The sequence below is a fragment of the Lygodium microphyllum genome, chromosome 11 (genome assembly GCF_053477565.2).
Source record: "Lygodium microphyllum isolate KBCC chromosome 11, Lygodium_microphyllum_v1.1.10, whole genome shotgun sequence".
Classification (NCBI taxonomy): domain Eukaryota; kingdom Viridiplantae; phylum Streptophyta; class Polypodiopsida; order Schizaeales; family Lygodiaceae; genus Lygodium; species Lygodium microphyllum.
In genome coordinates this window covers 6,624,880-6,648,023 of record NC_141145.1, presented here as the reverse complement: position 1 = coordinate 6,648,023, position 23,144 = coordinate 6,624,880, and the positions used below count along the sequence as shown (strand labels likewise).

General features: G+C 42.0%; 1 pseudogene; it reads left to right on the top strand.

Moving 5' to 3' along the window:
* Positions 1-15,426: 15,426 nt before the first annotated feature.
* Positions 15,427-22,906, top strand: LOC148028507 (protein ENHANCER OF LHP1 1-like; annotated as a pseudogene).
* The last annotated feature ends 238 nt before the right edge of the window (positions 22,907-23,144 follow it).

Genomic DNA, 23,144 nt, shown 5'->3' with positions numbered 1-23,144 from the left:
CTACCTCTCACATAGCCGACATGCAATGCCTACCTTACGGGTATAGTGAGCTTACCTTGATGCTTGATCGAGTACCCTCCTCTCTCTTGCACACCGGCAGCTCCACGATCCTTGAGGCAAGCTCAAGCAACCTCAATCCCTCTCCCATAAGCTTCATCCTCCATAGCCACGCACGAGACAAGAGAAGAGAAGAGAGGAGGAGAAGATGAAGAGAGAAGATGGAGAGCTCCTTCTCCAAGATCCCTCACCCTCACACAATCACTCCCTCACTCCCTCACACTCTCTCAATCCCTTTCTCAAGCACAAGAAGGAAGGCAAGAAACAAAAGGAGAAGAAGAAGAAGCTTTCTGCCACACACGAGAATCAGCTCCTCATTCACTTTTTTACTTTATATACATGCCCTAATTTCCATGGGCGGTCATCCCCCTTTTTTTACATGGCTGGCCATTAGCCTAGGCCCCTTTTCTCATTGTCCGTCTATCCTCCTAGCTTCCTTTCCACCGCTTGTTTAATTTACAAATTGCACGGGTGAGATCTCGGCGCTCTTTTACAAGATTTTAGGGTGCGCCTTTTCTATTTTAAAATGCGCCTTTCCCCTTCGGCATTTTCATTGGACTTTTAAGGTTGCCCTTGCGCTTTTGGTCTTTTTTCCTCTTCTTTCTTCAGTCGGGCTACCTTTTTTTCACCTTTGCCCTGCGTCTTTTTTGCTTTCTTTTGCTTTCTTCGTGTTGGGGTAAACATCTATGTTTTTCTATTCTTAACCAAACATAGTCATCAACTTTGAAATTCATGGCCTAGCTTTTCTTATTGGCTTGTTTTGTATATGATTGCTAGGCTTTGGCAATCATGTCTTTAACTTCATAAAAAATAGTAGCGTGCATGTTAGCAATATCATCAGCACTCTGAATTCTATTTGATAAAGATGCAACAAGTGTAGACAATCTATAACCATAAATCACTTCAAAAGGTGCTTTCTTTGTAGCTATGTGTGGTGTATTGTTATATGGAAACTACATAAATGTAAATGTGTATCCCATGTCTGTGGTTTAGAAATAGTGTAAGCACGTAAATGATCTAAAATAGTACTGTTAGTGGCTTCTGTTTGTCCATTAGTTTTAGGATAAAATGTAGATGAGAAATCAATATTTGTTCCTAGGTTAGCAAACAAAGTAATCCAAAAATTATTACAGAATCTAGAATCACGATTTGAAATAATAAGTTTTGGTAATCCATGATTAGTGAAAACAATTTTCAAAAAAAATTATGCTGCATGAGATGCTGTTAAAGTTTTCTTGAATGGAATGAAATATGCTTGTTTACTAAACCTATCTACAACAGTCCAAATCATATCATGGTTAGCTTTAGTATTAGGTAAACCAGTAATAAGATCCATAGAAATCTGTTCCCATGGTTGTGATGGAATAGATAAAGTCATAAGTAAACCATACTGTTTACCATGATGTCTCTTAACTCTTTGACAAACCAAACATTCAGAAACAAAGTTAGATACATCAGTGTCCATATGTGGCCAATAAAAATCTTCAGTCAATGTACGCAAAGTAGATATGATACCTCTATGACCTTGATATGGGGGACAATGAATTTCATTCAAAACAAAAGATCTAAATGGAACTGTAATACATAATCTCTTTTCATAAAACATGAATCCATCAGTGTAAGACACTGAATCAATAGGAATCCAGTTATTTCTAACTAATTTATTCCAATTAGATTGAAAGTAATATCCTGATGATAAGTATCTTTCACAGGGGTTAGAGAATCAAATGATATGATAGAGATATTATGAATGGTCAATCTTCTACTTAATGCATCAGCTACTACATGTTCTTTACCTGGTTGATACTATATAAGGGGATGAAAACTCTGAATGAAAGCTGCCCATTTGATATGTCGGTCAAATATTTGGGGTTGACTAAGAAGATGTCTAATACTTTGTTGGTCAGTCTTAATCATAAACTCAGAACCCATTAAGTAATGTTTCCATTGTCTTAAAGCTTGTACAACAACTAATAATTCTTTATCATAAGTGGAATATTTAAGTTTGGATGGTTTCAGTTTACAGCTAGAATAGGCTATGGGATGATTATCTTGCATAACTACGGCTCTTATTCCAGATCTACTAGCATCAGTAACTGCTAAAAAGAATGGTCTATTGAAATCAAGTAGTTGTAATACAGGAGTATGGGTTAATGCATGTTTCAATAAATCAAAAGATTTTTGTTGATTATCAGACCAATGATAAACAATACCTTTCTTTAAAAGTTTAGTCTAAGGCAAAGAAAGTAATGAAAAATTTCGCACAAACTTCTTGTAAAAACTAGCAAGACCTAGAACAAAACGTAACTCATGCACATTTTTGGGTACAGGCTAGTTTAATATTGCTTCTATCTTCTTAGGATTGATTATCTTTCAACGACTTAAAAACCAAAGACAGATGTTCATAACGCTCTTTCTCATTTTTACTGAATACCAAGATGTCATCAAAGAATACTATAACACAATGCTGATATTTCAAAAATATGTGATTCATCATTCGGCTAAACGTAGCAGGTGCATTAGTCAATCCAAAAGGCATCACTAGAAATTCATAATGTCCAAATTGTGTTCTAAATGCAGTTTTGAATATATCAGATCTATCCAATCTCACTTGATAATAACTAGATTTAAGATCTATCTTACTAAATATGGCAGAACCTTGTAGTTTATCCATAAGATCATCTACCCTAGGAATTGGATATCTATTATTTACAGTAATCTTATTTAGGGCACGATAATCTATGCACATGCGATAAGTATTATTCTTCTTTTTTACCAACAAAACAGGTGCGCCAAGTGGAGAACTACTAGGTCTAATTAATCCTCTATTTAATAATTCCTCAACTTGATTTTGAATTTCTTTCTGTTCAATTTGATTATGCCTATATGGTGCTTTACATGGTGGTTGTGTCTATTTTTTGGTCTTCAGGACATGAAGGAGATAGTCCAAGTGGTAAATCTTCAACAAAACAATCTTTAAATTGTGCAAGGAATTCTTTATGCCTAGGGTGCATATGTTTTTCTTTAGCTTGAAGTTCATTCACCCAAATTAGATACGATTTACTACTTTTACGTAATGCACATTTCGTTTGAGTATGAGTAAGCAGTGTAAAATTATTAGATGTGTGCATACCATACAATGTAATGTGTTTTCCTTGAAAATGAATTTTAATTGAATGCGTGGAATAATCTATGTCAAGACTATCCTGATGATGCCAAGGCATACCTAGGATAATATCATTGGACTGTAAAGGTACAACTAGGAAATTCCTTTTTTTAGTGTATTCTCCAATTTTAATTTCTAAGTCATGCACCTCTTGTGTTCCATTATACCTTGTGCCTAAGAATGCTGCTTTAATATGATAATGCGTAGGAGTAGTTTGTAATTTCAATTCTTTCACTAACTTTGCAGAAATAAAATCATGTGTACTACCATCATCATGCAAAATAATATTTTCTTTTCCATGCACTAAACATTTCATTGTCAACAAAGAATGTGGAGTTGGCATACTTGGTAAAGTATCTAAAGGAGTAGCAATGTCGTCCTCATCTTCCGTAAAGTCAGGCATTTCCTTATGTTCTTCATCTTCCATTGCTCCAAGATAATTGATATAGACAGGTGGCTTCTTCGATTGGAAATTGGCTGCTAGATGTCCAGGTTGATGGCATTTGTAACACACTATATGTTTGGCTTTAGATACATTGTTGGCAATGGCAGGAAGTCTAGGAATATTAGGATTTGGCTGTGAGGATGGCTTAGGGTTTTGATTGATATTTGATGGCAAAGCAAGTGGTTTTGTCCAAGACTTACGGAAAGATGATGAAGGAAATCGACTTTGATTGAATCATCTAAAATTTGAATTGAATTGCTTAGAACCATAGTTACCATTTGCTTGAAATTGTTGTGGACGTTTGTCTCTTCCTCGAATCTTGTCTTTAGTGTCATGAGCTAAAGAAATTCCATTTTCAAGGGTTGCAGGCTTGAACATATTGACTTCAGCATAGTAATGCCCAAGTAATCTAGACATAAACTTGCGCTTGTGAGTCGCTTCAGGTACGTATTCAAGCATTTTGAGTTGCAGTAGGGCATTCCAAAAACGTTCGGTGTACTAGGAAATAGGCTCACGATCTCTTTGTTGAAGAAGATCCCATTGCTTTATGGCTTTTTCATGGAATTGTGGAGGAAGGAAATTCTGCATAAAATTCTTTTTGAAACTCTCCCAGGTAGTGGGACAATCTATGCTCTTACGAACCACGGTCCACCAAAGAGATGCTCGATCCACTAAATGATTAGTGACACATTTAATTTTGTCTTTTTCAGTGTATGTCTCTTCATGAAAGTAATCATCAAACTGACTGATGAATGCAAGAACAGTCTTTCCATCTCGGGTTCCATTGAAAGTATGAAATTTGAAATTTCTTTTACTTATCTTTGTTTCCTTGCGGATGGATTGAGCTTCGAGAGTCGCATCGATGGTTCATCGGATAAGATCTTTGGGTTGTGGTCCATCTTTGTCGGTGATCGATCATTGCAAATTGGCCAATTGAACTTGCAAAGCTTGTCAGGCTCTTCATTCTTCATCAAGCTACATCATAATTAAATCCAATTTTTGTTCCATCGTAGGTTCAGGAAGATCGACCTCTCTAGTGTGAGTACACTCGTTTCACCATCGCGACCTCAATCGGGGAACGTACCCACACCACGTGAGATGCCACAGAAGGCAAGACCAGGAAGAAGCATGTCAGCAAGCTAACCACGACATTTGGCCAAAGAGTGCTAACCAAGGAGGAAGGCAACCGCCCAACAACCTCCTCACCACTTTAGTAACCACTCCAGTAACAATGAGCCTAGGAGATTTGCTTCGGTAGCACCCTCCCTTATGGTAAGAATTAAAGTACTGGGTGGAGGGAAAAGGGGAGCATACTGCTGCTAACTTGCAAGAGCAGGACGTAGTCACACTGTCAAAGAGTTTTCTGTTCATGATATAAATCATAGAGTTCTTATGTTTATAGAAGAACTTCATTAGGATTCACATGAGGAACTTTCATACATAATTTAGTCATTGTTACCCAACATCTGACTTAGATATCACTTAATTTCATAAGTTCTTTTGTAGCTGTCATACAATTTTCAGTTGTACCATATATATTGACAAAAATTAAGTCTATGGGAACCCACAATTTGAGCAAGTGGAGGTAATTGATAGTCTCCAGGCTAAGTCACATTGGTTCAAGAGGAAAATTTTCTTGGAAATCAAGAGAAGTGCCAAAAGTCCACTAGGTTTGTAGGGGACCTGGAATAATGGACTTATATGACTTATAAGTGACCTAAATGGTCAAATTGAAGTGTGGGAGCTGAAGGGAATGCAGCCCACATTTTTCGACGCAAAAATCGGGCATGCATACCTGTGGCAGATGGAAGATGAACTGTGGTCTATGGTGCATGCTCCAAAGCATGTAAGCTCAGGGCAAACTGAAACTAAAGAAGGAGATACAAACAAAGAAGGTGAGAGCTCTTCTTGCCCGTCCATTTGGTATGACAAAAATTAATGGTATGATAGTCCATAAAAGGGGGAAACCTGAGGAAAAGTATTCAGCCTGCTCTTATGTACGTCTTCTTTCATTCTTTTACCATATTCATGGTCCAATGAAGCCCGTCTTGAACCCAAGTACTTGAGTGACTTTGGGGGCAAGCAAAGGGGAGGATTTTGAAGGTGTATGGGCTGTTTTGGACTGAAAAAACCAATCATGAACAGGGCAGCCCACTATTCTTGTCCATTTTGATGAGAAAACAAGTGATCTATGTGGTTGTAAGAGAAGGAATTGACCTCTTAACATCAGGGCTTCATATGTGAATGATCAGAGAAGCTTATTCTTGGGATTATGTGCACTTTTGGAGCTTGATTATGGGCTCGAAATTACTGTTTTAAAACAGGGCTGAAGTAAATTTTATGCTTTGTCAATGCATTTCATGAGTTTTTGATCTATGTCTTGGATGTAGTAGAGTCTACCATCAAAATACTTGTGTCTTGGAGTTGTTGTCCATTAATGTTCATGAAATCGAAACTGTTTGAGCTTACATTTGGGGTATGCATTTGGATTAAATATAAGATAATCCCTAAATGTATTGGCTTATTATCCACATATGCATTTGATGTAATCAAGACAAAGTCTTTGATTCCATTCATGTATGCTAAGTAAAAGAAAAAGCTTGAGGTTTTTTTCTTCAACTAAATCGTCTCAAAAACCCAAATCTTATCAAACCCCAATCTTTTCTCCCTCTCCTAACCTTGAATCCCACACTCCTCTTCTGCTCTAAATCTCGGTGGAAGACCTTCAACCCCCAACACGACGACAACACAGATTCCAAGCCTAACGCTACACTCAGCTCCAAGGTCATTGCACGTCAACGCTTTCTGGGAAGGCACAGAGATGCATGCAGTCTTACCTATCTTAGCCTTGGGGGATGCAGCACGAAAAGGAATCGTAGACATAGGCGCCGGTGTCAATGTCTTGAGCCACGCAGTTCTATAGGACTGGGGAAATCCACATGTGGAAACGGCTAGGTTCAATGTCACATTGGCCAATGGAATGAAGGTCACACCATTCGGGGTCATAAAGAACTAGCCAGTGAAGGTCGTAGGAGTGCAGTTTTTCATGAACTTCATTGCCATGAAGGGAATGGACTATGACATATTGCTAGGCCGACCTTGGATGAGGAATGCATGAGTTATTGAAGATTGGGGAAACAATCTCATCTTCTTGGGGAATAGAATAGAAGTGATGAGGGTTGAGATGGATACCTGGAAGACTACCCAGCCGACCTCGATAATATCTCAACCATGCTAAAAGGTGATGCACAGGCAAGCAAATCCTATGGGTCATTGACCAAGTACATTGCTTTCCCTGAGGATGAGCGGGATTGGATGCATGTCTTGGCAACCGTTGACCTACCATTCTCAGATGAAGAAGAGATGTATAGGCAAGTTGCTAAATCACCAAGCGTGCTAGCAAGGGAGCCCATTGTGCCACTCTGCATGATGGCAGGAAGCTCACGTGATCCATGGAAACTAGTCTCGTTCCATATCCCCACCAACAAGCTCGAGCTTCAGGGAATCATAGAGTCCCTGACCGCTAAACGAAAGGGCAACATGGCTGCTAATCTAAAACCCCTAGGTGATCTTTTGGCTAAGCCTAAGTGAAAATGGACCAAAATTCACGACCTTAACCTGTTATACAATTGGGATTTAGTCACTGAAGAAGAGGAGATTGGAGAGGAAAACCGGGGGGATGACGAGCATCTAGAGAGGCAAGAATCCAATGATGAGGAGTACGAGGACTACTGCTCTATTGGGGATGAGAGTGAAGAAGAGCTAGACATGATAGAACATGACACTGAAGGGAGAACAATCGAATAGATCAAGGCAGACTCTAGGCCTAGAAGGGAAAGGACAGGCTAGAATGAAAGAGGATTCATGCAGATGGAGTGCGATAGATCCTGGTTGGAGCACATGGGAGCCATGGATTATGAGTAGGTAGGGGTGGTGCAGCCATTGGTAGTTCTAGTACTAAAGACAGATACACCTACTGAATTACAACCCCTTGGCAAAACTCCTTCCTCAAGCGAGGGATGTGAGTTTAACTCGGAGTCTGAAGTCAGTACAGAGAGTGATCCCAAAATACCCCAACCCTCTAAGATCAGGCGCACCAAAGGGGAATTGCCAGTCTACCTAAGGCGGAGACGAAAAAGAAAGGAGGCCATGAAGCAAACTAAGGACTCACAAGAAGAGAGGCAAAAGAAGCAGCAGCATCTCCCCAAACGCTTCACAAAGTTTAAGAAGGGTGATAGAGTGGTGATTTTGCTAGGAGAAAAGAGACAAGGGCAAGCCAGTGAGCCAATTGAGGGACCCGCCAAGGTCCAGGAAGTCAACTTTGCAGTGGAAGGCGAGAAGCCTCGACTTGTGTTCATCACTGACGACTTGACCAAGGATGAGGAGGCTAAACTTATTGCTCTCCTACGAGAGTATATCGATGTGTTTGCTTGGTCCTTGGAGGAACTTAAAGGAGTCAATCCTAGGGTTGTGACCCATAATGTCCCAATGGTTCCAAATGTGGTGCCAACAAAGCAACGGCCTTACCCTATTAATAACACACCCATGCAGTGAAGGAAGAAATCGATAAGCTCATGGAGGTGGGATTTATATGTGAGATTGAGCACACGGATTGGGTATCGCCCATAGTGATCGTTATGAAAAATAATGGTAAAAGTCGAGTGTGCGTGAATTAAAAGAAAGTTAATGTCGCTACGAAGAGGGACAACTGCCCCTTACCATATACCGAGCACATGCTGGAGAGGGTGGCAGGCAAAGAAGCCTACAGCTTCCTGGATCGCTTCTCTGGCTATAATCAAGTGCAAGTGTACCTTGACGACAGGCACAAGACTACCTTTGCCACGGAGTGGGGTGTATTTGCCTACATCATTATGCCATTTTGGCTAATGAATGTGCCTGCAACCTTCCAACGATTAATGTGCACCATCTTCAAGGATATGCTTAGACCCGAGTTAGAGGTGTTCGTAGACGACTTATGCATACACTCTAGTTGGACCGAACACTTAGAAAAGTTGAGAGCTGTCTTTGAACGGTATCGGTTATACAACCTCTGGTTGAACCCCTTAAAGTGTCAGTTCTGGGTGAAGCATGGATGTACCCCAGGGCACGTAGTGTCAAGGAATGGCATTGCCATTGACTTCTCAAAAGTCAGGGTCATTGTCAACCTACCACAACCCATTAACTATAGGGGCATTCAATGTTTCTTAGGCCATATGGGATACTAACGACGCTTTGTATTGAATTAAGCGCTAATTGCTAGACCATTGTACAAGCTGCTTATCGTATTGGAGTGGACTGAGGAATGAGAGAGTGCATATGAATAGTTGAAGAAGGATCTTTCTATTGCACCAATCTTATGAGCCCCAGACTAGAGCATAGCATTCCATGTACATATAGATGCCTCTAAGTTTGCTATTGGAGCTGTTCTATGCCAGCCTGGTGAACATAACCTTGATTACCGCATGAGCTTTGCCAGCAAGCAGCTCACCAAAATGGAGATGAACTATTCCACTATAGACAGGGAAGGGTTAGCCATGGTGTTTGCTATAAAGAAATTTAGGCATTATCTGTTGGCCACACCCTTCGTCTTTTTCGTTGACCATCAAGCCTTGCTTTATCTTGTGAACAAGCCGTGCGCTACAGGTCACATAGCGAGATGGTTGCTTCTATGTAAGGGAAAGCAGCATTACATGGCTAATCACATGTCCCGCATACCCATAGGAGAAGCTGCTGAACAAGGCATACTTGACGAACTACCTGACGCTCATCTCTTTGGCCTGTCTAGCGAAGGAGACTTGTTTAGGGCTGATTTGACACCATATTGGGCCAATGATGTAGTTCAGGTGCTAGAATACAGTCTGCTTGAGAGACCTATTGAGAAACCTAGGCTAAGGAGACTTATCTTAAAAATCCAGCCATACCAACTGATTGCCGGCCAACTCTATAGGCTAGGACAAGAGAGTTTGTTGCGCAGATGTGTGTGAGCACAAGATGCATGATGTATTGAGAGAAGCGCATAGCGGGATAGCTAGAGGATAATTTAGTGGGGCTACGACCGCTTGTAAGATGCTACAATCCCAACTATAGTGGCCCACCCTATTCCGTGATGCTGCTAAGTTTGTCAAACACTACGATGAGTGCCAGAGGACTAAGGTGCCCATGCGCAAGGATAAGATGGAGTTGACCCCCATAATAGCTCAACAGCCCTTCGAAAAATGGGGCATTGTCTTCATTGGACCTATTAGTCCTACGGCACAATACTCCCAGGCACGCTACATCATTATGGCAACTGATTACATGACAAAGTGGGAGGAGTCAAGAGCCACTAGAAAGAATGATTCTAGAACCACTGCGAAGTTCTTGCGGGAGCAGGTCTTTTCATGGTTTGGCTGTCCAATAGAACTAGTGAGTGATCATGGCACGCACTTCATTAATGAAGTGATATCCCACCTACTCTCAACCTTCCCAATCATTCATAGAAGGTCCTCGCTCTACTATCCTCAAGCAAATGGCCAAGCATAGTCTATGAATAAAATCCTAGTCAACATGCTTACTAAAATAGTATCCACATCATGAAGAAACTGGGATAATAAATTGATGGTGGCCTTGTGGGCCTATCATACAGCTTATAAGATGGCTGTAGGACAAACACCCTTTAGGTTGACTTATGGAACAGAGGCCATTCTACCATTAGAGTTCTTTGTCCCTAGCTTAAGGATAGCAGCTCAGGAGTGTTGGGAGGGAAGAGAAGCTTGGACCAACTGCTTAGTGGAGTTAGAGCGTCTCACGGAGACTAGACTCTAGGCCACCCACGCTCTGATTTGTGAGAAGGCATGACGAAAGATGTGGTTTGACAAGCATGTCAAACAGTGCAACTTTGATCAGGGCGACCTCGTTCTAGTATACTCTATGAAAGGTCACAAACAGAAAATGAAATTTTGAGGACTGGGACCTTTTCGGGTACGTGCAATTAGTAGAACAGGCAATGTTGTGCTGGAGACGCTCGAAGGTGAAGGAATAGGCTTATTCAATGGCAGTCGCATGAAAAAGTACTATCCTCCTTCCCATCCGTTACACCTTGATAGATCAAGATGAAGATGTAGTAGCACCCACCTACCTACGAATCATGGTCACTGCACAATGGACATATTCTTTTGATGCCTTGATCGACGAAGGGGCCGACTGTAATATCTTGACGCATGACCATTGGACATGCATCGATCAACCTAAATTACAACCCACAAATGCTAAACTCAGTCCATTTGGGGGAAAAGCTTACTCACTCTTAGAAAAATGCAAAGTGGTTGTCTCCATCGAGTCTGAAAGTATCCCAGTCTTCTTTTATGTGTTACCAAACACTAAGGGGGCCCGTAATAAGTCACTGCGAGGTCGCACTTTTAAAAATCAGACTAATTACAATGTGGACTACAACCTAGATCGCATACATCTTAGTGTAGGCAATGTGTGCATAGTGACTACTTTCAGTAAGGGTTATCTTGCACCTCCTAAAATTGCAGAGCCACCGATAGAGACCCCTATGGCCACGCCCATGATCAAGCCTAAGGAGAAGGGCGGGGATATCTCACCCCATGCTCAAACTGCCAAAATCAAGCCCACCCAGGCCATTCACAAGGCCAAAGTGTCCACACTCATATGGGTGCCAAAACGACAAGGGCCACCTCCTTGTAAGCTAGAGAAACGTGCTTCTAAATGCAAAAACTATCGGTCACAGCCTAAGAGGCAGCTTAGATGCTATTGACACAAGCGCACTACCATGCCACGATGGATCTCCAAAGATCTCTTGCGGGCACAAGGATACTATGAGGGCAACCCCTGGATATGGGTGCCTAAGAGTGGACACTCAAGAAGCTCAACTCTAAGTTACCTCCCTTCAGTTAGAGAGGCTTACACATACAGAGCCTAGACTGCAAGGCAAGATGGACCAACACTGGTTGTGATTAATGAATCCCAACTCAATTATCGTCCAGATCTAGATGCCCCTGACTTATCCAAGTCAGAGGAGTCGAGCATCCCCATGCCAACTCAAATAGAATGCAACACACCTCCTATGCCACTGAAGCCCACTGCAGCATCTCAAAGTGCTCCAGAGTGCAAAGTCCCATCTGTGACTCCAGCAATGAAGTCACCATTGTCCAGCAAAATTGCACCATCACCACTAGCAGGTCTTAGGCCTTCGTATGAAAGACGATATTTCCTTTCAGTGGCCAAGGATCTCGTTGAGACCTCAGGAAATGGTAGTGACATGCATCAAGGAGTTGGATGACACCTTCACCACATTCGCTAGGAGCTATGAGAGGCTTGACCTAGGACTTCTTGACGAACCCCTTGCTTCTGATGTTCGTGCGTTGCCATGCACTTGGGAAGACTACAAGTTTATGACCATTAAATTTTCCAAAATTTCCACCGAATTAATTGCAAATGGCAAAATCTCAAAGGAGCAAGTTGTTCTCAGAAGACTAATCACCTCTTACCGCAAGCTTGATTGCTCTATACCTAAACAAGAAATGGAGGATCTCACACAGCTTGCCAGCTCTGTCTCTTCGTTCTTACAACTGTGATATGCCTTACGACTCCAATGGGAGGAAAAAGGCTGTCGTATCATGACCAATGATGAGCAAAGGAGGGCAATCAAAACAATTGAACATGACCCTACTTATGTGGCACCTCTTTCATTTAGGGTTTTGGCCATTACATGCAATATACACTTAGATGACCAAGTGTTGGCCCACCCTTACATTGACCAATTTGTCACGGAAGAGGAGTTGCACATTGCCAGTCGCCTCAATTTCGGGGACATCTTTCATGATGTCTGGACCTATATCACCCAAGCTTCCATGCGACCATGCGAACTTGATCGTCATGCCCAACTTGAATATAACCCTAACCTTTATACTAAAAGTACGTGGAAAAGGTCAGATAGGTTGTAGAATATAGCATGTGTGCGGACTTCTTAAGGAGCTTTGATGAAGGGAGGAGCTATGGCATGGTCACAGTAAGCACTGGTGACCAGGAAAGAGGGGTGCAAGTGTCTCTTAATGTAGACATTGTTGAGAAAGCCTTAGGGCTTGTGTCCAAGAAAGAGAGGCGCCCAAAAAGAGATGTGTATACCATGATGGGAGTTAGAAAAGAGGACGTGCACATGGTGGATGGAATCAGTTTGGCTGACATTCCAGACTCTGCAACAAGGATGCAAGCTAAAATGGTCCACACCCTTTTCTCGGGCCACAGATACAATGTACTAATGAATAGAATCGGGGTGCCATTATTGGAAAGCATCACGATAGGAGTTCCAGAGGAGGTGGATTGGAACGAATTTGTCCAGAAAACTATCAAGAGTTCAGTTGCGCTCCTGGCTCTAGCCACAACAGCAACTAGTGGGGAATCTCCGGCCTCTACTGCACGATCCACACGGAAAAACCTACCTCAAAAGCCTCCACAATCAGATATGGCAGTGTCCTGATGAGAATCATCAACGAGGCTATCAAGGATGCCGGCGTAGAGGAAGAGCAAGCTATGCACCAAAGCTCACCTCACCGCAAGGAAGAAGGCTCAAGTGAAAAGACGGTAAGCGACAAAGGAGAGACGAAAATACCACCCACTCAAACGGCCAAACCACAAAAGAAAATGAAGACTGACAAGAGGCAGAAGAAGAAGGAGGAAAGACTGAGCAAAGAGGAGTGGGCCAAGGTGAAGAGGGCTCAAAGAGAGTCAAGGAGGGTGGAGGAGGAACGAAGAAAAAAGGAAGAGGAAGAACTCGAAAGAGTAAGAGAAGAGTCAAAAAGGGCAGAAGAAGAGAGGCAAAGAAGGGCAGAGGAGGAAGCTCACGAGCTAAGGATGAAAGAACCGGCTGATTTGGCAGAGGCCACACACAGATCTATTGAAGAAACCCATGGGGGAGGAGAGATTGACCCTTTGAGTCCCCACCATGAGGCTGAAGCAAGTCGCAGTGTGGAAGTGGCCCCATTGGTTGTAGGCAAGGGCAAGTCCCTCTTGCACCCCCTACCTTCCTCCTTTGTGCCAGTGCCAACCGACACAACAACTGCCCCACAACCCACGCCCTCTCTGAACACGGCCCAACAAATCAACATGATGCAGATGCTTGTCAGTAAAGTGGCTGAGATTGTACCGGAAACTGGAGTGAAAAGACCCACTATTGTAGATGCTGAGTCTAGGAAAGATCCGAAATGGCAAAAAGCTAGAGGTGTTAACTACTATAGCCCCTACTCCCAATTCCACCTGGTGCAGACTTTGATGCTTATGTGGCTAAGCTCCTGGCATAGTTGGACAAGGCAAAGGAAGAAAAGAAGGTGCCCCTGGTGTAGCTGGAGAAGGAAAAGGAAACTTCGATTGCCTTGAGGCTAGAAGTTTCAAAGCAAGGAGCCAACCGAAAAAGGGAGGTGAAAGTGCTGCAAGATCAACTAGAAGCAAAAATGAAGGAAGCCCAGGACAATGAGAGCCACCTAAGACAAAGGCTGAAGATGAAGGGAAAAACCTAGTGGTAGACTAGTGGAGCTTAAAGTTGCTAGTGCAACAATATGTTGACCTGGAACCAGAGAACTGCCAAAGTAGAAAGGTATGGATAGGTGAGCCAAGTGAGTGGCAAGAGGATACCATAGCTTTTCAGCTATGGTATGAACTCGAGCAACAAGACAGACTGGAGAGAGAGATAGAGTTTCTAGCACAGGAAAGGCCGGCAATCCTCACAGCAGAAGCACAAAGGCTGCAACATGAGGCACAATGACTATAAGGTGCATTGGAGATTGCCAAGGGAGACACAGAGGCCCTCATGGCCATGGCCTTCACACAAAGAAGATTGCACCTTGCAGAGATCCAAAGCCACGAGCAACTAGCGCAAGAAAAGTTAGAACTAATTGCTGAGGCAGAACAGAGATTCAGCATTGCAAATCAAGCAAAAGAAATCGTTGAAGAACAGATGGCTCAGAAATCCAGGGAGTGGAACTAACTCTGGGTCTTAACAAATGAACACCAACAGGTGGTAACCACCTTGGCAAGTGAGCTGGAAGAGGAAAGAAAGAAGATGGAAGAGAGAGCCAATGAGTGGGAAAAGAACAATTTTGAAAGGGTTAGGCAATTAACAAAATGCTTGGTGGTGGTTGAGTGCAAGAGAGTGCTTGCCGAATCCAGGGCAGAAGTTACCGATGTATGCACCAACGCACAAAGGCAAGCCTTTCTCACCATAGTACTACATGTCACCCAAACGAAGGGCAATGATTCAGTGGAGAAGGTATGAAGGAAGCTAGAACTGACTACCCGAGCGCTAAGGTATGGCCTTCAAGAACGGGAGCTTCCAATAGGCACAGGAATCATGAAAAAGCAGCAATTTCACTACCTGCACCATGCCCACCTCTCCACTGTTGAGCTTAAGGAACTTGGATTTGAAGAACAGGAGCACCCAATGCCACCACCACAAGTGGCCCCAGCAGTGGCCGAGAAAAATGTCGAAGAGGGTTCGAACTTGGAGCAAGATGCTGAAGAACAACAAAGAATGCCCAGTTTTCCTCTACCAGACCTCCCGCCTGAAGAGCCCAAAGATGCCCACATGTCCGAGTGCATTGTGGCAGCAGAATAAGAAGGCAGGAACTGGCAGAGGAAGCCCAACGCAGAGCACGGTCCACTGCCTAGACAATTCCCTGAAGAGTCGGTGCCATTATGAGGGGATCCCAACCCTATCGATTGGCCTAAGGAATTTGTCATATGGCATGACCAGGAGTTCCAGATGAGACCATTTGAGCTTTCATTTGCTTATCCACACTCTCTGAACCATGCGTTGCCTCTAGGCATTCTAGCCAAGATCAAAGACCTGGCCAATGATTTTGCAAACAAGTGGATAGAGGAAAGGAGCCTCATAATAACTAGGTGGAGGAAAGAGCTTGTAGATTACTGGCAGGACAAGGTAAACAGGGTTCCCAAAACCGTCCAAGGCTATGAGGCACAGCTTCAGCTGAAGTGGCAGAGGAGGATTTGGGATGCCAATTTTGACGCCTGGACTACCTTCTGCAGCTCACTTCCTGAAGAATGCAATGAACCCATCTACATGCCCTATCCCCGTAGGCATGGAGTTGATTATGACAAAACTATTCATGGTGATTTTGAATTTCCTACAATATATAATGTAAATGCCCGAAATCCCAAGGAATGCCTAGTTTTTAGAATAGAGGATCTCCTCCCATCTATCAACTGCTTCCTTGTGGATTTTTCTTCTTGTCCGAATCTAGCCTTCCTAACCACCTGTAATTATCTTAGGCTTATCAAATTCCTATTGATGCAAAGACCTACAGTCGAGGAAGCCCACCTCCCTCCCCTCTTTTTAGACATCAATCTGAGGATAGATAGTAGGGCCATGACTAGATTAATGATGAGGGCAACCCTGCTTCCCTTCTTTTGCCTAGAAATCTTAGAGAATATGAATGATATCTGCTTCATGAGGTGCAATCATCCCTTCTTTTCATCCACACCTCTGAAGGCCCGGGCCGCTATTAAAGAATATCTATAAAGTCGTGCATTCCTACCCCAATGCTTGCGACCACCCCGTACTCCAGCTAAAGGTGATAGGCACTAGCCAGAATGCCTTCTTTGTATGCAATTCTCAAAAAAAAAAAAAAACACGAGGGCTCACTTTGCTCACTACACCTAGGGTTCACCCCTACCCTCTTCCCCCACTTCACACTTAGGGCACATCAAGGGCAAGACTTCCAGACCTGTCACCCTAAGTTCTACACTACACCTCCAACAACACACGAACTGGGTCCTTAAGTGTGTGACATTACCAAGGGCCTATCCAAGGTTAGACCCATCTCCCAGTTCCACTACACATGCACTTACACCATACCGTGAGACAGACACACCCCTTAGGGAGTGCACAACTTTAACTTACAGGCTATGATCATGACTCAATGACTGGCAACCGACCTAAGGAAGACCATTCATGACATCTACTAATCACTATGAATTTTTCCATAAGTCAGACAAGAAACCATTATAGTAGCTTCAAGAGCTTTTGCATACTCCGACAGTTAAATGGACCAACATGCTTGATCTGGCCGACCATGTGCCTGCTGATGGCTACCATGACTCAACCAAATCAAGCACATAAAAAACTCAGTGGTGGACCCACCATTGGCATAGATCTTGGAACCTCATATTCTCCAAATGATTATAGAGCCTTGATTTTGATAGCCGTCTCGCAGAAGGGGAGCTACAATTGTGTGACAAATGTCAAGCATCTTCATGAAGATCAAAGCATGCCGGAATCTCTCCGATCATCATTAATCAAAATCCATCACCTCTCATTCACAACAGCACCTTTTGATTGTGGTCATCTACCCACCAGTTCCACTTAGCAACAACACAAGCTACCCTACTGCTCCCCACCCCATTGCCATGGGACTGGCACTCAGCTAGGAGGGGGGTAATTTTTACCACAGCACAGAGGATCAAAAAATGGAGTAGAGGAGTAGAAAAAATCAAAGAAGGAGATAACTGAAAGGGCACAGGAAAAAGGAAGGAAAAGGCACCCCTGATGGAGGTCAAACCCTAAAAATATGAATGAGGACCTCTCTAGAAGGCCTCAGTATCACCTCGAGAAAAGAAAAGAGTAAAAGTGCACCATTAAATGTGAAGTCACTCCTGAATCCTTGTAAAAGAGCATCGGGCTCACTCCTGTGCAAATTGTATGCATTAGTTGGGAATGGGATAAGTTAGAACGGTGTCAGAGGGGTTTTTGTCGAAAGGTCGAATCCACCGGGGATCAAAAGTAGAAGGAAGTAGAGATAGGAGATGGAAGAGAGTATAGAGAATACCCAAGTGGTAAACACAAAAAAAAAATCACAATGAATTGAAACAATATGTATTGAAAGAACCTAGAATCTTTGCTCTACTCAGAAGCAATCTCCGGGCATTAGTTCTCTTAGAGCTCCTTCGTAGACCAAAAACGTGGATCAAAAAAATCAGCTCTTTCTCTACTGCCCAGAACCCAAATCTGATGGCTCCGTTGGCTCCAAAAGGGGGGTAAAACCCGAGGACACCTGATCACGGATCTCCTAGATCACTCCTTCTTCTTTTAGTTCAATTTGTAGTTTTCAGCCTGTTTACAGCGATTGCGACGCGCACGATTTCGTCAAATTTTCCTTGTGAAAATTCCCTAACTGGCTAAAAAAGCAACTAGCTTTTTGCATGCCATCCTAATCTAGAAGCTTTTTCTGAATTTTTCAGATTTTTACAATAAATAATATAAAAAATAGACTTAAATTATCCAAAAATCTAGTATTTTTGGATAATCCATGCAACTCGCACTAGTACTAATGGCTCAAATCACATTGACTCTCTAGATCAATAGAGAAGTTGGATGATGATGCATTCCATACATTTTCACACTATGCCATCATAACATCACGACATCCACCCCCTCTAAACTTGCATATCCTCTGGTATGTGCCAAAATCCTAGTTGTCACCGGATTTTGAGTCCTCCTCATCCTCTGCACAACCATATCCTTTACTTCTTCATCTTCCATATCTTCCTGGCTAGCCCCTGTATCATGGCCACTATTTTCTTCCAATTTTGGCAACTCATAAGCAGTAGATTCCTGCCTTTTGAATAATTTGATTCTTTTCCCTGCTATCGAAAGTTTTATGGCTGTCCCATCCAGCTCATTTAATGCATAAGTAGCATTATCAAACACTTGTCTTACCACATAGGGTCCAAACCATCTCTTGGAAACTTTATGCATGGCACTATGCTAGTTATCTAAACTGCTATCATAAACCAATACCCAATCCCCATCTTGTATGGTTCTTGGTCTGAGTCTATGTCTTTTGTCAAACCGGTTCTTATTCTGTATCCTTGCTACCCTTAACTTTGTAGTTGCTGCCTCTATGTTTTCTGACTTTCTTTCCAACTATCTAATGCGTAAGGCCAACAACTCCTCTCGATTCAACTCCTCCTCCCAAGGTAACACACTCCATGTGACAGTCATCTCTTCTATCGGCATGATAGGTTTTTGACCATACATCAATTCTGCAGGCATATATCCTGTAACAGCACTATGAGTTGTTCTGTCAACCCACAAAGTATAAGGGAGCAATCGTGGCCACTCTTTTATCTTCTCTCCACATGCTTTTGCCAATGCCTTCACAATAGGTGGATGACCTCTTTCACTTTTGCCATTTCCTTCAGGGTTATAGGCTGAAGTTAAAGCAATCTTTATCCCCAACCGTGCAAAGAAATCATGAGCTTCATCTGCATCCAACTCACCCCTATCTGCTGTAATTTTTCCCACACAGCCATATCAACAAAAGATCTCTTCTAAGAGAAAAGTACATACAGCATTTGTCATCTTAGTACGTAGAGCTCTCCCTTCCACTTGATTAGTCAAGTCTTCACAAGCAAGCACAAGATACCTCATTTGTCAAAGACCTGTAGGCATTGTGACCAAATCCACCACCCACTTAAAATGAAGAGACAATGGATATGTGGGTTGCAATCCATTCTGATGTCTCACAGTTGAATACATTTGACATGTCGTACATGTTTCCATAAAGTGAGCAACATCCTTATACATACCCTGCCACCAATATCTTTCTTTGATCTTTATAAAAGTACCCCAAACACCTCTATGACCAGCCCACAAACTTTCATGAAATTCTTGCATTACTTTTACTTGTGAAGCACTGTCACCCAAAACTCGCAATTGCATACCCTGTTTCTTTTTAGCATGTTTCCATAAGTATCCATCTTTTAAGAAAAATCCATAGGCTTTCCTCTTGATCTTCTTAAACTCCTCATCTAATCATTCATCTCTATTTGTTAATGTACTGAGATATTGACCAATTCTTAGCCATTCTCCTGCATATTTGTCTTCCAGAAACACTTCTGCACAAGATGCAAAATATCTAAAGTGTCTTCCCTTGTTTTTTGGAACTAAATGCTTCTCTATCAAGATTTCTATTTACAACATATAAATTTATTTAGAGACACTATATGGCATGAGATCTTCCCTGGTAGTCACAATTTCATTCTTTTGTCTCTTCACACCTTCAAACTAATATAGGATTGCATGAATTTTACCATGGCATGAGTTCATGGCTTAGAGACTTAGACACAGGATCACATTAATTTTTATTATGTTAACCAATTTGTTTAACTCAGGATAGCCCTTGTCCATTGCAGAGATCGAGCTGCAGAGTGAGTGTTTCTCATAGCCTTCCTCTTTGTTTTTCTCGTATGGAGAGTTCCAAAGCACTTACTCACTTTACTTTGCCCATCCATGCCATTTCCTTCAGTTCCATAGGCTCTTTGCTTGTAGCAGGAGAAGAGGATGATGGCATCAAGATTATCAGTACCATTGACAGCTTTATTATGAGAGTCCTTTAAGGCCGCAATGCACCTATCATTAGCCTTGCACTTGACCCCAACAATGAGTTTTTGGCATTAGCTCTGCTAGTAGTGATGGCTCTATCATGTGCACAAAATGTTTGTTTTCTGAAAATCTATGCAAAGTTCTTTTGTGGACACAATGTTGCACCAGATGTTTCCCAACACTCATAGTCTCACTCTTTACTCTCTAAATGCAATCAGACATTGCAACATTTCATTCAAGTTCTTGTTTTGTGGAACTAAATGCTTCTCTATGAAGATTTCTATTTACAACATATAGATTTACTTAGAGACACTACATGGCATGAGATCTTCTCTAGCAGTCACAATTTCATTCTTTTGTCTCTTCACACCTTCAAACCAATACATGATTGCATGAATTTTACCATGGCATGAGTTCATGGCTCAGAGCCTTACATATAGGTTCACATTAATTTTTATTATGTTAACCAATTCGTTTAACTCAGGATAGCCCTTGTGCATTGCAGAGATCGAGCCGCAGAGTGAGTGTTTCTCATAGCCTTCCTCTTTGTTTTTCTCATATGGAGAGTTCCAAAGCACTTACTCACTTTACTTTGCCCATCCATGCCATTTCCTTCAGTTCCATAGGCTCTTTGCTTGTAGCAAGAGAAGAGGATGATGGCATCAAGATTATCAGTACCATTGACAGCTCTATTGTGAGAGTCCTTAAAGGCCACAATGCACCTATCATTAGCCTTACACTTGACCCCAACAATGAGTTTTTGGCATTAGCTCTGCTAGTAGTGATGGCTCTATCATGTGCTGGTGCCTCTCATCTATCAAGAAAATCCACACACTGTACCATGTTGCACTGTGGGAGGAATGAAATTTCTTGGCATCCAAAGGGAGGTGTCTTGGTAGTTCTTGGCACAAAAAATGGCATGGATGTGATTATGTATGATTGGGATATAGGTGAAAAGGTCTTTAGCCTCAAAGGTGGGCATTCAGCTTTAGTTGGCTGATTAGCCTGGTCACCAAATGGAAAATACCTTGCAACTGCATGAGGTGACAATCAAGTCATCATATGGGATGTGGATAACATGCAAGACATATACTACCAGAAGTTTGAATCTCAAATCTGCAGCTTAGTGTGGAGACCGAAAGGAAATGCTTTAGCCATTGGTGACTTGAATGGAAAAATTGGTATTTGGGAACTTGTTGTTCCATCTCACATGACCCTACCTGGTAGTGATGCTAGTTTGCCTTTAGTTATTGATAGAGAAGTGATGCTACACTTCAGTGATGATGGGGAGGATGGAGAGCAGCCTCATAGTGAGGAAGAAGGTGGATATTCACCTGATAGAAGACCCAATTCTCCTTCACATCCTGATTTAAGAAAGAAGGAAATGAACAAAGGTCATGACAAGCTCCAGTAGTCATTCTATTAAAGTTGAGGCTCTGCTCCAAAATAAAAACATAAGCTTCTCGTTTGGAGTCATTATAGGTGGACACCTAGTGCATGCATTACAAACTCCTTTTCATCCTTGCTCTACTATGCCTAGTTCAAGCAAGCCCCATTTTCTTTTTTACAATCTCATAGGCAGCATCACCAGTTGTTAGAATGAAGAGCTATCACACATAGAGGTGCTTTCTCCCTTGCAATGTTCTCATAATCAGATGCGTGATGATCATTGATCACAATAGTCAAACCAAGCTCTAATGCACCATTGATTTTGCTTGGTGATTTGTAGGTGGAGTTTCATGATGCAGGGAAAGGGGTTCCTATGTCCTCAATGATAGACTATTTTGGCTTCAAAATGGCTGCTATGAATGATAGTGGCTGCATTTTTGCATCTCATAGGAATGGGGAAAAGAATCCAAGTACCATACTTTATCTGCCTTTAAGTAGCTGGGCAAACAATAGTGAGGTCCACCCATTCCATTTCAATTAACTTTTTGTGCAGTATGTCTATTGTGCTTCTCATAGATGAATGATGGAATGATAAGTTTTCTTGGTAATGATTCAGTGATCAACGCGGCTTGCAACAGAGGAGGAGGCAAGGCATTAGCTCTTGGATGTGGATGGGTAGCTGTCTCAACTAGTCTCAACCACCTCTGACTATTTTTTGAAGGTGGTTTGTAGGTGTTGCCTCATTTTCAAAGTCTGAAGTATGAATATGATCTTGAATAAAGCTACTTGTGACTTGGCTTGATTGTTATTCACTATTGTCATTTGTATGTTGCAGACTTCCTTACTGTCTTTGGTAGGACCAGTGGTCACCATGGAAGGTGAGAAGGAGCTTCTCCCTATTGTTCTACATGCAAGCTCTCCCTTGTCTTGTGACCAGTAGGTAGATGCACCTTATGTCAAGCATAGTCGTAATACTGCAAATAATTGTTGTCTTGGTTTGTGATGAAATTGCATGATTCTTTTTCTCTAATTGTGTATTCATTTCACGTGATGCAATTCACGATATTCAATGTGGCAGAACAACAAAGAAAAGTGTTGGAAGGGCCATTACCCTTGAGTCCTTACTCTCACCTTACTTGGCTAGATTTTAGCGACACTGGTTTTCTTAGCTCATATGATTCCAAGGTGCTGATTATTGGATCCATTCCAAAACTAATCGTTTCTAGATTTTAAACCTGAGCTCTTTTAGGTAATGAGAAAGTTGTCTAGTAGATTGGATAATGAGAAAGCATATATATGTGCATAGAGACACTATTGAGCCTCTTTCTATTCCTTGTGCAGGTCTTTCTTGATACTTATTTGTGCTATCTTAAAGGGCTTTGATGCAATGTTCAATATTCTTCAAGAAAAGCTAGAAAAGTACATGAATCAGTGGGAGGAATATTATTGAACTAATTGCTTCACATCTCTAGTTGAATCTTCCAGTATTAAAAAGGTGTGCAATTGAATTGCAACCTTGTTATCACTCTGCTTTCCCATTTTTAAAGCTATAATTAAACTTTGTGTATGGTTATGCTTTCTTATGCCAATATGTACTGGTATAGTGTTTGGTCAGGCACTTTGCTGGAGTTTACAAGCTTTTCTTTTCTCAATAGAATTCTTCTTTGCTTAAGAAGGAGACAGATAAT